At 32.8% G+C, this 14,501-nt stretch overlaps 1 protein-coding gene across 1 annotated transcript in view; it reads left to right on the top strand.

Annotated features, from left to right (window-relative positions):
* Nucleotides 1-837: 837 nt before the first annotated feature.
* LOC129949169 (protein Wnt-5) overlaps nucleotides 838-14,501 on the top strand; it is a 109,159-nt gene continuing 95,495 nt past the window's right edge. The window contains exon 1 of the mRNA XM_056060453.1: nucleotides 838-1,911. The gene's annotated coding sequence lies outside the window, so the exon portion shown is untranslated. The remainder of the gene's footprint in view (nucleotides 1,912-14,501) is intronic.

Here is a 14,501-nt window from a genome sequence, read left to right as displayed (position 1 = left end):
AATATTATTTTTGAGCGTGAATGAAAAAATGTTCTATTGACATAGATAGTTCCATTGCACGCTGTAATTACGATTCAATTCTACTGTAATAAATAAATAAGTAACAGTCTGTTGGGAACTAGGGCCTAGTTACTTACAGTTATTAACCATTTATGTGTGCGAGTCATTTCAGGGATGAAATTTTGATCAAATTGAAAGAGCACTTTTAATGACAAGAATTGCTCTTGCAGGATTTGTCTGTTCTTCGCGGGTACTACATTATGCCGTAATACTTGCTCTTTGACGCATTTAAGGACCTTCTTATAAGTCTAGAGACTCTAGAACTATATTTATTCTTTAAATTTGACTATTATTAGCTTAAACTAGTGTAATTCTGACTTCTTCTTATATCCCTCTCTCCTTTTCTAACACTTCCCCCATGCTTAAACAAGCCGAGAACTTTTGTGCTATATGACTCCCTTAGTCCAAAAACACAAGCGGATAATCCCACGAATTCTTACTCTAAATAATTACAGAACTGCTTTATATACATACAAATATTTATTGAGAAGTTCTTTTTTACTATGATCCATATTTAAAATAAATTTGTTCTCATTCCAAAACAATTTAAAAATTAAAATTAAAATAAAGTAAACACTTTAACTAAACTTAACAAAATCCTTTCATCCATTGCTGTTGTATGCAGCTCTGTTATCATTTGCATCATCCAAACCCACAACTCACCACATAAACAATTAAACTCACCTCTAGCAACATGTTGCTCAACGTATTTCCGTATTTTCACAGTTTCAGCATCAGTAAAAGACGTGGGTTTATTTACATCCAGCACGACCTCTTCAGTTGTTTACAAGCTGTGTCTACAAGCAGTCGGGTTTTATGAACGCGTCCCCTAAAAAGTGCATCTACCAGTGTAAGCAGTTTATTTCAAAAGCTGAAAAAGAAGGATCGGGTTGTTATCCGTCGTACTACAAGTCGAGTATTTCCCCTTTTCCTTTTGGATTACCAACAACCAACCTTTAAAAAAATAGTAAAAAAGAAGAATAAACCGGAGGAGATGAGTTGTTCTGAATGATACATTCTTTCTCCCAGTGAATCTGAGTGAGTGTCTGTGTGTTTGTGTGTATGTTTGTGCGATTATTGTGCATAGATATACGATATATGTATATGAAAAAAGATTAACGTTTTTTTGTATCGTTGTTATTCCTTAAAATTAAATATCCTTTTCCGCTTGTTGTCGTCGTTTGTCGTCATCATCATCGTCATCGTCATCGTCGTCGTCGGTGTCTCGTCGAAAAAGGACACCTTGTGCGTGTTAAAGTGTACTCGTATGTTAATATGTCAATTTTGCTGAGGTCCACATTGGGCGCCATTTGATAAAAATGTTTCAAGATAAATGCAAAATTGTTTTTTGTGTGTTCCATCCTTCCGGTAAATGTTGTGCATAGTATAGTGTAAGCCAAATCCAAATTGGTCTGCAAGAAGAAATAATACAACAACAACAACAACAAAATCAAAACGAAAATAAAGAAAGGGTTTGGGAACCAACTCAGATGGAAAATGTTTTTGTGTGTGGTGCTCAACTTAAAAGAAAAAATTGAAATAAAATAAAAGAAGATAAGTAAAAAGGTAAAACGTGTTTTGTGGGAAACGTGAAAGAAAGAAGAAGCAGAATAAATAAATTTGTCCAACGTACTTACCCGCAAGTGGTTCAATTATTTTGCATCAAACGGGAAAATATATATTCGACTGGATTTTTGGAACTCAGGATTCGGGGATCCCTAACGAGCGAGCGTAAGAGACCAGAGACCAACCAAGGCGACGCGACGAGAAGAAGGTATATTGGTGCTGGTACTTGTGCTGGTGTCGCATGAATCCGGTGAATTTATTATGCGATATTGGATTTAGTAACAGGTGAAGAAATTTATATAAATTATTCAATGCAGTTTGTGGCAAGAGCTCTGGGTATAGTAACCAGCCAAAGGAGTAGGAGCAGGAGCTGCGAGACAGGTTGTCAGTTGGTTTAATTGAAGGGCATGTTGTGTGGTGTTGTGCATCTGAGACTTGGCTAACTTTGTGTTTTGTGCAATGGAGTGAACTTGTACCACCTTCTTGAGGTAGTCGAGAACAAGTAACTTGGCAAATTTATGGTTTGATAGAGGACTTTGGAAGGTTTTGCGATGAAAAAAAAACATGAAGTTAAGTTATATATTGATTCCAATAAATTGAGAAAATCATTGAGATATTAACTTTTCTTTACTTAGCTTTGCAAGTCAGCTGAATCAATGGAATTATTTTAAAATTCAAAACAAATTTAAAAATTATGTTTTATAATAGCTTCGTACATTTTTTTTTATTTTTTTTATTCTAAGAATGTTTTTCATGTCCATTTTTCAATTAAAAACCTGAAAATGCAAAATGAAGACAGCATTTTAGTTTAAATTTACAGATTTTTTTGAAATCGCTTAAACGCGTTTTAAAATTGTTGAAACATGAAACATAGACAGAAAATTTATTTAACTATTGTATTTAAAGAAATCTTCACATTAATCCAATGTAACATATTTTTAAATTTTAATGGCTGTTTTATGTTTGACTATTAAGCAGAGGTTTTCCAATAGGAAGTTTCATTTTGAATAGCCTTCTTTTAAGGCAGACGGCATTTTTGGAGCTGTTATTCATAAAACTTAAGAAATGACTCGCTTTTATTTCTAATATCAAAACAAAACCTCTCAAGTTAAAATCTCGTAGTTCGAAAATGTAGTAACACTTCTTTGAGGTCAGAATGTGTGTTCAGTGTGGAATAACATAAAACACTTGAACTGTATAACAATTGAAAACCAACATCTTTCATAATTCAAAATAATATTTATTTATTATTTATTTATTCGTCTTAAAAGTTACAAACTTCATTTAGACTACTAATTATGATACATAACATAGAAATAAAATACATAATTTACTTATAGCATTATAACAAATTTACTAATTTATGTTTCAAAACATTTCTATTAATATTGAAATCAATATCAAAATCATATTCATTTAAATCCATACAAGCTCTTGTGATAGGATTATACGAAGCATAACTAGTACTGTGGTAAGGAACATTTAAAAAATCACAGTTACGAGGGAGCAAGTTTCTAGAAGGCGCATAAATACAAACATAGATAGCAAAACTGGACAGTCAATATTAAAATTCAAGACGTCAAAAGCAAAAAGTATTGAGTTTAATTTTCTTCTCTGAGCAAGAGGTTTTAGATCTATTAAAATACACCTCGTCTCATAAGATGGAACATTTGAATAACCAAATATTTTTTGTGAGCAAACTTTGTGAACCTTTTTTGAACTATAGGACAAATGCTAGACGCAGTAAAGGTACGCGGTATAACAGTGGTCGGACAAGACTATAATAAAGAGCTTTGAATGTATAGGGGTCTTCGAAATCTTTTGAATTTCGAAAAACAAACCCTAGCATAGAATTTGCTTTTGAGATGGCATGGTCTATGTGATTTAAGAAATTCATTTTAGAATCGAAGATTACGCCTGCATCCTTTTCCACAACGCTATTTCTTATTGTTAAAATATTTCCCATTGATATTACACCATTTAATCAAATTATTTAATCAATTTGAACTTTTTTTTGCATCGTTAAGTGAATTTATGGAACTGAATATTTTCAAATCGTCAGCAAGTAGAAGACATTTAGAAAAAGTAAGATGTAATGGTAAGTCGTTAATAAAAATGATAAAAATAAGTGGTCCAAGTTCACTACCTTGAGGAACACCTGAAAAAATTTATAATTTCCCTAGATAAGGTATTATCAATTTTCAGCACCTGTTTTCCACCTACTAAATAGCTTTATCCACATTAGGAGCTTATAATGAAATCTATATACATATAGTTTTTTAAGAGAACACTAGGTTGACCGTGGTCAAAAGCCTTTGAAAAATCAGTGCAAATAGTGTCAAGTTGAGAACGCTTTTCCATCTGTGATAGACAAAAATTTGTAGCAGTGGATCTTAGTTTTAAGAAACCATGTTGGTAAACTGAAATGTTATTGTGAATAAGATTATACAATTTGTTTTTTTACTACAGCTTCGAAAACCTTAGGAATTAACTGCTGTTTTGCAATTGGTCTGTTATTTTCAATCGAACTTTTTGTACCTGATTTATGAAGGAGAGTTATTCTAGAGTATTTCCATTCAACTAAGAAAAGTGGTGTAGCAAATACATTAGCACAAATATTGTAAAGAATCGGTAGAATATTGTCTGGTAAAATAGAAAAACTTTTTTCGTAGATGGGACGACAGCGACAACGACAACGACAACGATGCAGACCGTGGCTGATGTTGATTCGTTTTTGGTGTCCATTCAACAGCTCAAAGGATGTCATTACCACCATTGTAAAATGGTGATGATAGTTTTCCATGTTGGTGAAAGATACCTATATACCTAAAATAATAACACAATAATAAGCTGAATAAGAAATAAAAGTACTTGTCAGACATGCTCTACAGATAACTGCAAATTACCAAGATCAACCATGTGATCTGGATATATTGTGATAGCATAGTCTAATTTGAGATTAATACAATTAGTTTGAAAAAATGACGCGAAGTTAATTCAAATTGTATTAATATCATCGGACAACACATTATTTTAAGTCATGCTAGATGGAATCCCTGTTGAGTTTCTTTTCGTGTTAATAAATGCCCAAAAACTCTTGGGGTTATTTAAGAAATTTGATAGGTATTTAGCGAAGTTCTTTCCTATACAAAATTCGAATTTATTTATTCAAGTGCAAAATTTTGTAACGGAACTAATCTATGCCCAAATATTTCTAAACTCATTAAGCCTATTATTGCTCTTAAAAAAAGATACCTTGGTCCAATCGTAGTACCCGTGGCATGGTGGTTAGTGCTTTGGATATTGATATTAGTTTTTTTTTCAAATTTTCTAATAAATACAAAAATAAATAAAATTTAAATGAAATAAAATAGATCTTAAGGCTGAAAGGCATACGTTTTAAGTCTTAGAGAGTCCGTATGGGACCATTAAGTTAGTTGTAAGCTATGGATAAATAGGCTAGTTTTATGAATTTTTGTCCAGCTTTAAGATAGGTTTAAGAATGAATAAATAAAAATTAATTATAAAAAAAAAAATGCCTTGGACTGTCATGCAAGAGGTCTTGGGTTCGATCCCTGCCTATGTCATCTAAAGTTTTTTTCACGTTAACTGCCTCTTGCGAGGAATTGACAAATTCTCCAAGAGTAATTCTTGTCAGGAAAAGTGCTTTCTCAAATTTGCCGTTCGGATTCGGCTTAAAACTGTAGGTCCCTTTCATCTCTGACAACAGTACTCGCACACAGGAATGGTTGAGAGTTGTCAGTCACAAGGCCCTAGTTCAAAAACGGACTGTTGCGCCACCCAATTTTCCTTTTTTTTTTTACCTTGGTCCAATCACCTTTTACCTCTTAATCAAGGAAATGTGATTTAGGCATCAGAGAAAAACAAACTGTTAAATGTATCTTTTTGCACACCTATATGAGCTTCCTATATATTTAAAAGATATCATCAATCTGAACTTTCATCTAAATTCAAAATAAATAAACTTTTGAACAAGATTTATTTAAATTTAAACAAAGCCATAAAAGTGAACCTTTAAATGTTTCTCTTAAAAAGTGTTCAACTCGCTAATGCGATTCTTCAGTCATTCAACACTTCAATATACTCAATACACTAAATACTATACCTATCCCATCAGACTCTCATCAGATCTTAGCCAGACCGTTTAAGTTTGACTATGAGTGACTTCCTATCTTCATCATTTGCATCCTACTTAAGCATTAAATTGTGTGCTTACTGGTAAATATTTACAAATCGTCAGTTTTATTGAAATCAAATTGTTTTAACGCGCTACAAAGCCATCGCGCTCACCGCATCGCACCGTCAAACTTACAAGTGTTGTTTGCTGTATTTTTGTACATACCCATAGTCGAGTTCGAGTCCCATACCTGAGCTGAGAGACTTTAAAGGTGGAAACATGAAAGGCTAATTGTAGGATCTTCAACTTCAACCAAAAAGCATTTGGAACACCACCAACAACAGGCAATTCCAATTTGTTCTTCTCCAGAATCGTTTATATAGTTTTTTGTTTTTTAAAAAATCTGTAGTACCCTTTTTTCAATATCATCGCATCGGTTCTGTTCCGCGCGCTGATGTGCACCATGCAACCATGCGCTGCACATTCATCCATACGGCAAACATAAAGTGTTTACCCTGCAATTAAAACATCTTTCAATATCCTGTCTGTTGATGTCGATGTTGATGTTCAAGTTGAACAGAAAATATCTTCTTTTATTTTGTTAAATGATCCCGAATTCCCGCCCCCTCACCCATTCAAGTGACACCTTGCTTGCGCTCTCGTTGATTTTTGTAATTGCTCCAGGCAATTACTTCGTTCGTTTCTGTGCAGAGATAATATGAGTAGAGTATAGTGGGACTCTGGATTCTGGGACGACACGTTCGGTTCCTCCTTCTCTGTTAGGGGATGTGTGCCTTTGAAATGGTTGAATAAAAACTGACTCTCCAAAAAATAAAATAAAAAAACTCGGATCAAATTGAAAATGAAAAATCACGAACATCTAAAATTAGAATCTTGGTTTTTCTTGGGATCCCCCAATTGCTTGCCTTTGCCTTTGTAGCTGAGCTTGGTTGGGCTTCGGTTCGGTTCGGGCTGTAGCTGTAGCTGTTTATTATGTTCCGTGTGATGAACTTGTCCATTGATTGTGATAAATGACGTGGAGCAAGTGTGGCTGTTGGTGTTCCCAGTTCCCGCTCGTACAAGGCGCGCGCAATTGAAACATTGTCTAAATACGTGTACATAAAAACATGCATAGATATATTTTTATTTGAAGCTCAAAGTGATTTTAATTACTACTGAATTGTGAAAAATGGAATTTCACTATGGGAACATAGGAAAGGAAAATATTCTGGATTGTGGATTTGCTAGATTTTCAAAGAATTTAAATTAATTATATCGTTCTTCCTCTTTTGATGGGAGTTCGTATTTGTTTTTACTGTTTTTACTTTTAGTTTTGTTTTTGTTTTGTAAAGCCCTTGCCCAGGGTTTGTCTTCTTGCTTAAATAGCCAGTGCAGAAAATACATTAATTGGAGAAACAAAAATTAAGAATTGTTATTAAATTCCAAAATCACATTCCTGTGGGAGTCAGGAAGGCATTTACATCAAAACTGTTATGGATATATCGAAGATGACATAAGCAAATTTTGAAATCTTAATATTTGCTATAGTTAATATCACATAGAATTAAAATACATCTAAAGTTACTTTTTTGTTTCATTTGTTTGAATACCAAAGTTTAAGATGGTTCAATGTAAGAAGGATATACAAGGATTCCTTTGGTAGCAAGTGTAAGGATCGGATGAATTTTGAGTTTCGATCAGTTGGAAAATCGCAACAAATTCGTTCTTTTAGACTCATTCAGTAAAAAAGATTGATTGCAATCACAAGACCATTAATTCAGAAGTGAGAAAAAGTGCAAAAGAGCAGGAACTAAAACTTTGAGACATCTTTAAGTTTTTTTTTAAAAGACTGTGCACAAATAGAAGACAATAACGTAGTTATTTATTTGAATTCATTAAATACTAACGGAAATAATACTTAAACATAAAACTTCTATTTTAAATTAATTATATTATAAGCTATCAAAGAACATAGTCTTAAGCTTAATGCGTTTTAGATTATTATTTATAAACTCTTACCATGCCGTAGTGTCATACTTGTACGATTAAAACTAAAATTAGACTGACTTAGAACTGATAGTAAATAGATAGACTATGAAACAAAATTGCAAATACATTCTGCGAGTAGTGAGTGTTGGAAGGTTTATTAGTGCCAGCTTTTCAGATTAAGGGGGAAGTGTATGTTCATGTGACTATGAAAAAAAAAGGCTTGTGATATGGAGGAGTAGTAAGGTGGCCATACTACACAACTATCTTAAAGTATAGGTCTACAAAATGAAACAAAGAGAATCTTAAGGGTCACGGAAATCGCACGGAATCGTCATCAGCATAAATAAGGACGGGACATTTGTGTATGTAGAAACGAAGTCAAAAAGAGGCTGTAATGACACCCACACTGATAACTTGTCTACCTTAAAAGTTTGTAGGTTTTTGTTTTGGGTTAAAAAAGTTGTCAGTTGAATTATTCTTACACATTTTTAAATTACCAACAATATTTGTCATTAATTTTTTTATGAAAAATTGGACTGTTGGATTTTTATAAAAAAAACTACTGAATATCAAAAACAAAATTTTCTGTGAAATAAAAAAGTTTGAAAACAATATTTTTTTTTTGAAAATCTATGAAATTTTAACAACTTTTATTATTTTTTTTTGTTTAATTTTTACTTTTTGTAAAAAAAACTATCAATTCGATTTTTCTCAAATTTTTTCCGAATGTTGAAAACAATATTTCTTAAAAGTTAAAATTAATTAAATGCCATGATTTTAAGTTTTTGAAAAGGCATTTGAGTTGAAATTCAATTTTTACCAACTTTGAGTAACGTTTTTTGAGGTTTTTATTTTTTTATAAAAAAATGTCAATTTGACTTTTATTAAAATTTTACCAGATGTTAAAAACGTTATTTTTGTTGCACAAAATTGTTTTGAAGATAAAATAGTTTTTTAATCGAAAAATGTTTGAGTTGACAATTTTTTTTCATTTTTTTGATTTATAAAAAAGACCGTTAATTGGATTTTTTTCAAAGAATATATTGGTTTGGTATCACCTTGCAATATATAACATAAAATTTAATTTTAGTTTCTAGCGTCATTTATTTAGGGTTAACCACATCTTTCACCTTTTTTTTTAAACTGCTATGCTAAAAAAAACACCCACGCAATTTTCTTGAGAGCCCTTTCTGCATTTTTCTTTATTATTATCTGTATAACAAAATTTATTTGAAGTCAAAGTATCTTCTGCTTCTTGAGCGATGAACGACAAAAAGAACGTCGCTAACGTAGGGAAGGACTCACGTACATACATACATACGGACGCACGAACGTTCGTTCACGCTCACGCACAGGCATCTCCCTAAAAATCTTTTATTTCGACTCTTGGGACCTTAAAACTGCGAAAAATGTCAACATTTCTAATTCGACAAATATGACCCATTACAATAACTTAATAATTAAAATTGGACCTAAATGGCTTCCCTGAGGGACTCCAGAATTTACAACAAATTGATCGAAATATTACGAAATACAACACAATAAATTCTTTTAAAAATTCGTTGAGACCCAATTTAAGAAGTTGTTGTTGAAACCTTAATTGTTTAGCTTTAAAATTAATGTATTTTGACACAACTTGGCAACTAAAATCAGGAAATAAACAATCGACTTGTCCATGTTTTTCAAAAACATCTAAGCAAAAAGACGCGAAGCTGAATAGGTTTTTAACTGTAGATCTCTTTTTCACGAAGACATGCTGATTATCACATTTAATTGAAAAGCGCATTGCATACAATAGACTCCAATAATTTCGTAATCACATATAATTAAGCTAAGGTCTGTAGTTCATTACTTCATTTTTAGGACCTTTCCTGTGATAAGGTATAATAAATGCTCTTTTCCAGATATTGGGGAAAACGCGATCTATTTAAGGACTCATTAAAGAGAACTCATGACTTATAGTTTTCGATTTAAACACGACGATGCATTTTTAATTTGAAAAAATCAAATACTTTGGAAAAGACCTCCAAGTATTTCGAATTTGTAGAAAAAGGTGATCTAAATTACATGGCTTGCGTCTGCGAAACTGCATTTTCATCAGAGCCCACACATTTTCTATGGAATTTGCATCCGGTGACCGAGATGGCCAATCGAAAGCGAGAACTCCGTTTTGCGCCTTCCACTCGCTACACGCTCGACTTCGATGTCTTGGATCGTTGTCCTCTTAAAGGATCCAGCTTTCATTTTTCTTGATAAAGCAATGCTAAGCAGATGGTAACAAAGCATTTTGATATTTATGTATTTTATTTATTTTTTCGACGAAGCACCCCCAACCTTGACCGGGTGTTTTACAGTTCGTTGAAGCATCCTACTGGTGGAGTTGTCCAGGCGTGTTTGATACTCGGAAATGCTCAGAACGAGAATTCATCGGAAAAAATTACGTTGCTCCAACCATGATCCAAGTTTTCCTTCGCCTATTCCACTCGGTTTACAACGTGTTTTGCACTCAACATTGGTTTTTTCAAAGTGCTGCGAAATTTCAGTTTATTGGCAAGCTAGAGCCTGCGAATCGTTCCGTAAGATATGTCAACACCTTTTGCTTTCAATTTTTTAGCAGCTTCACGTAAAGTCAAAAAGGGATCTTTCGAAAACAATGCGAGAACCTTTTTTTCGTTTTTTAATTTGTAGACTTGCTTGCACTTCCGCGATCAGGAAAATTATCAATGTTACCGACCTTTTTTTTTAGCGATTTAACCACTTGCTAACGAACTGTTTGCACTTTCTGATACCTATATTTCGCAGCAGCACTTCGTATTAATGTGTTTCCTTTTTCATGCAAACATAGAAAATTTGACTCAAAGCGAGAGGCGTAAACAGCACACATTTCGAAAAACACCTCAATTGAAGACTAAATTTGAAAAACATCTGAATTTTTACAAAAAGCATGAAGATATGAGGGCCCTCTATGTCGTAGAAAAAGAAACAAGACTCTCTGATTTTGTATCTACGTGTAACAGTGACCACGATCTTATGTAACAGTCTGTAAAAAATCAAATTTATTTTGTTCTTAGTTGAAAAAGAATCCTACCATTTAAAATAAATTTATGTTCATTTAAAATGAAAAAAAAAAAAATATTAATTCAAATATTTTAATGCATTCATTTTCCAAACAGTTTTTTTACTTATATCAAACTAAAATATAACAGGAACCAAAATAATTGAAAAGTATAGATTATTATATGTAGATTGGCAGACTTCAAGTGTTTTTATAACCTAATGTGTAGATATGAGATTAATTAATTTTAGTCCCACATCAAAGTAGGGCTATATACTGGCATAAGCGTCCCACAAGGCACTCAATATCTCTATGTTTTTGGCTTGGTTGTACCAATTCGTACTTAATTGTGATACATCATCACTCCATCTTTTATTAGGTTGTCCTGCTGAATTTTAGTCATAATTTTTCTCCATCTTTGGTCCAGAAGCCTAGATAGATATGTCCTGCCCAGCTCCATTTCAGTCTTCTTGTTCTATTTATAACCTCTCTTATTCTTATTATGTTCAGAATTTTCCTTTCTATTTTGAAAGGAAAGCCAAGTGTTTTTGCAGACAAGCATATTGTTTGAAGTCTTTAAGTAAGGATTGGTAGAAAAACAGAGTCGAAGATATATTGTATCATTGTGTCTGCACTTTCTTCCAATTATAAAATATGTTTAAGACTCCAGAATTGTTTGTGATGCTTCTGTTAGTTTCTTTATTTTAGCTGTCCCAAATATATTATATTATATTATACAAACATTATATCGTCTTTTTTAGGCTACATAATAAGATATCTAAAATCAATCCAATACACGTTCAAGATTTACTCAATAATTCCAAGCTTGAAGAAAATTCGTAATTCATAACTCGAAAAATTAAAAACTAACCTCGAAATCAAAATAAGCTATTAGAATATTCTTAAAATTATACAAACATTGTTTAACTTAAATTTGTTAATATATTCCGACTTGGGAAATCATAATAATTAGCATATTTTTGCACTTAACTGTTATATTTTAATTAACTCCAAACAATGTATACCTATTTACCTACTTTCTACAATTTAACCGAAGTTCTTGAACAATTAGTCACACCCACGTGTCTCTAATGCACACGTTTACTATATTTTTATCCTTCCAAGGCACTCGTTTCCAGCGTACTAGAAGCGTCTACCACCTCTTCCGCCAAACTATATATGTTCGCTTATCCAATATTTCCCTATTGCGGTATCAAATTCGAATCCATTAGTTAATTCTCTGACGTTTATTTGTGTAATTTTCTTTCGACGTCGTCGTCGTCGTTGCGTTGTCGGCTACAAACAAATTGACTTTCTTACACCACGGGTGTTCATTTCACATCACGACCCAGGATCAGGAGTTTTCTAAAAAATACATTTCAGAAAAAAAAAGTTTTTTGACACAGAGAGGGAAAACACCAAGTCAACAAGACGAAGAAACGTAAAACATCCTAAATCCTACTTATTATTATTACAACCACCAAACCAATGTTATAGAACTATAGAAGTTCATATAGCTTCTTCATAGCGTCATTCACCGTGCGTCGCCGTCGTCGTCGTCGTCGTCTTCGTCGAAATGTTGTTGTTTTATTTGGTTTTTATGTCGTTTTGTAATGATAAAACTATACTCGTATAAGCTGGAAGGAACTCAGGGTGGTATAAGCGCACAAAATAATGATGTTGACAAAGGTACCGGAGCACGTGACATTCAGTCGATATTATTGTGCGAGGATTGAGGAAATTGTAGGAAAGTGCAAATAAAATAGGTAGGTGTGTATTTTAAAATTCAACTCTTTGGTATATTCGAACTCTATATACACAGCATAGAAGATGCTCCTTGAATTTTAACGTACCTAATCCTATTTTATTGCAATAGATTTCGGAAAAGGAAAAGATTATTCCGAGCTGATATGATATTGCGTATATTCAACCATAAAGGGATGTTTTCACTATTTTGGAAACAAAGGAAACACTAGAATAGAAGAAAAACAGAGCTATCTTACTTGATTTAAAAAACTTAAATTTAAACTTTTGTAAGAAAACAAAATTGAGGGTTCTCAGTAACTAGTTAAATAGCAAGTATCTTAAACAAATTTCAAGTAATTGTAGCTGTTCAAAAAGTACTGCCAATCCGAAGCAAAACCAACCAAATCCAATTTTCAACAGTACCAATCACTAATCATATCAGCCGTTACAAATAGGATTTGATTTCGAAGAACAGTCCATATCTCCTCCCTCAATAACCCACGAGTAAACCCACATTATACGAACAGGAAAGAATTTTTCCAAATAAAATTATATCTTAAATTAGTTATCTTCGTGCATCGTTTTTGAGTGCATCAAATCGAAAGAAAAAGAAGAAAGATTTCTGAATAATGGATAATTTCTTGCGTGAAGTAAGTTAATGTGTTCTCCTTTTTGTGAACACCTTCTTCATCATCATCAACCAAATGCATGCATAATCGCTTTACGCTTCCAACAATGCGGGACTTATAACAACAACTCGCATTATGCCTCCAACAACTATAACATACATTTACCGAAGCAATAGAATTTGACATAACGAAGCATCCTTGCCTTGAAGGAACATCAGCAGCCGTAGCCGCAGCCGCAGCCACAGCCGGAGCCGTAGCCGGAGAACTCAAACCCATCACAATGAACTCGCAATGAAGCATAAACTTAACATTATGTACGCATGAAAACATTTGAATTTGGTTCTAGGCTTATAAGAGTTATACCTTCACGCCATATATATGAACTAGTTATGTGTACTGAATGCGTATTGTTCCCTCAAGGAGTTTTAATGGTGCTAGTACTGAATCCACCTACTTGGAATTATTACTCTATAGCACACAAAACATAAGATCGTCTTCTTTATGCCTTTTTAATCGCGTTTCTTAGCGAAAAAAAGGATCATGATTTTCTTTAACGCTAACAATTAGTTCCACAGAATTAAGGTTAGGGGTACCTAATAATATATGTAAAAGGTACATACATGGTATAGGTACCTATCTTTGGCATTAAGAGGCAATCACCTGCAAGAGTGCTCAAAATGGTAATAGGCCTATAGAATTGAAAGGCTTTGAAGTTAACATTTTCGCTATTTCCATTCTTGAGCGTTAAAATGAGAAGAAACTATTATTATAGTCGACGTTAAGCTCATAGATTTAACATCTTAAAAAGTAGGAAACATTCTTGGGATGTATTAGAATAAATATGCTGCACAAGGGGTTATAAAATACAATTCTTGCATACGCTTCGTATTAAAGTCTCAAACAACCATTAAAAAAGAGCACTTTATTTGATAGAATGAGCTTTTGAAAAAGAATAAAATAGTCGTACATTGTGTAGATTTGTTTAACCAACAAAATACTGATATGTCTTTAATTGTTAACGTTTTAAACACAATCAAGACGAAGAAATGAAGTTAAAGGTGGTTTTCGAATGAAAGTCTTAATAATGATTTATGAATAACTAACTGAAAAATTGATCTAATTCTTTTTTCATTATGAGAAGAAAAAAATGTTTTTGGTAATAAGAAGAACATAACCAAGTGGTGGTTATACTTGATGCAAAATACAAAACAATCTTGAAAAGTTGAAACTTGGAACATGTTATTAGCCTTTGAAGGTATAAACTACTCTGTGGTCCTTGGCTACAAAAATGGCAGTACAACTTTCAGCTGCAATTCTA

The sequence above is a fragment of the Eupeodes corollae genome, chromosome 3 (assembly GCF_945859685.1).
Source record: "Eupeodes corollae chromosome 3, idEupCoro1.1, whole genome shotgun sequence".
In the NCBI taxonomy this organism is placed as follows: domain Eukaryota; kingdom Metazoa; phylum Arthropoda; class Insecta; order Diptera; family Syrphidae; genus Eupeodes; species Eupeodes corollae.
Note: the sequence above shows the minus strand (reverse complement) of the source record. Positions and strands in the feature narration are given on the sequence as shown.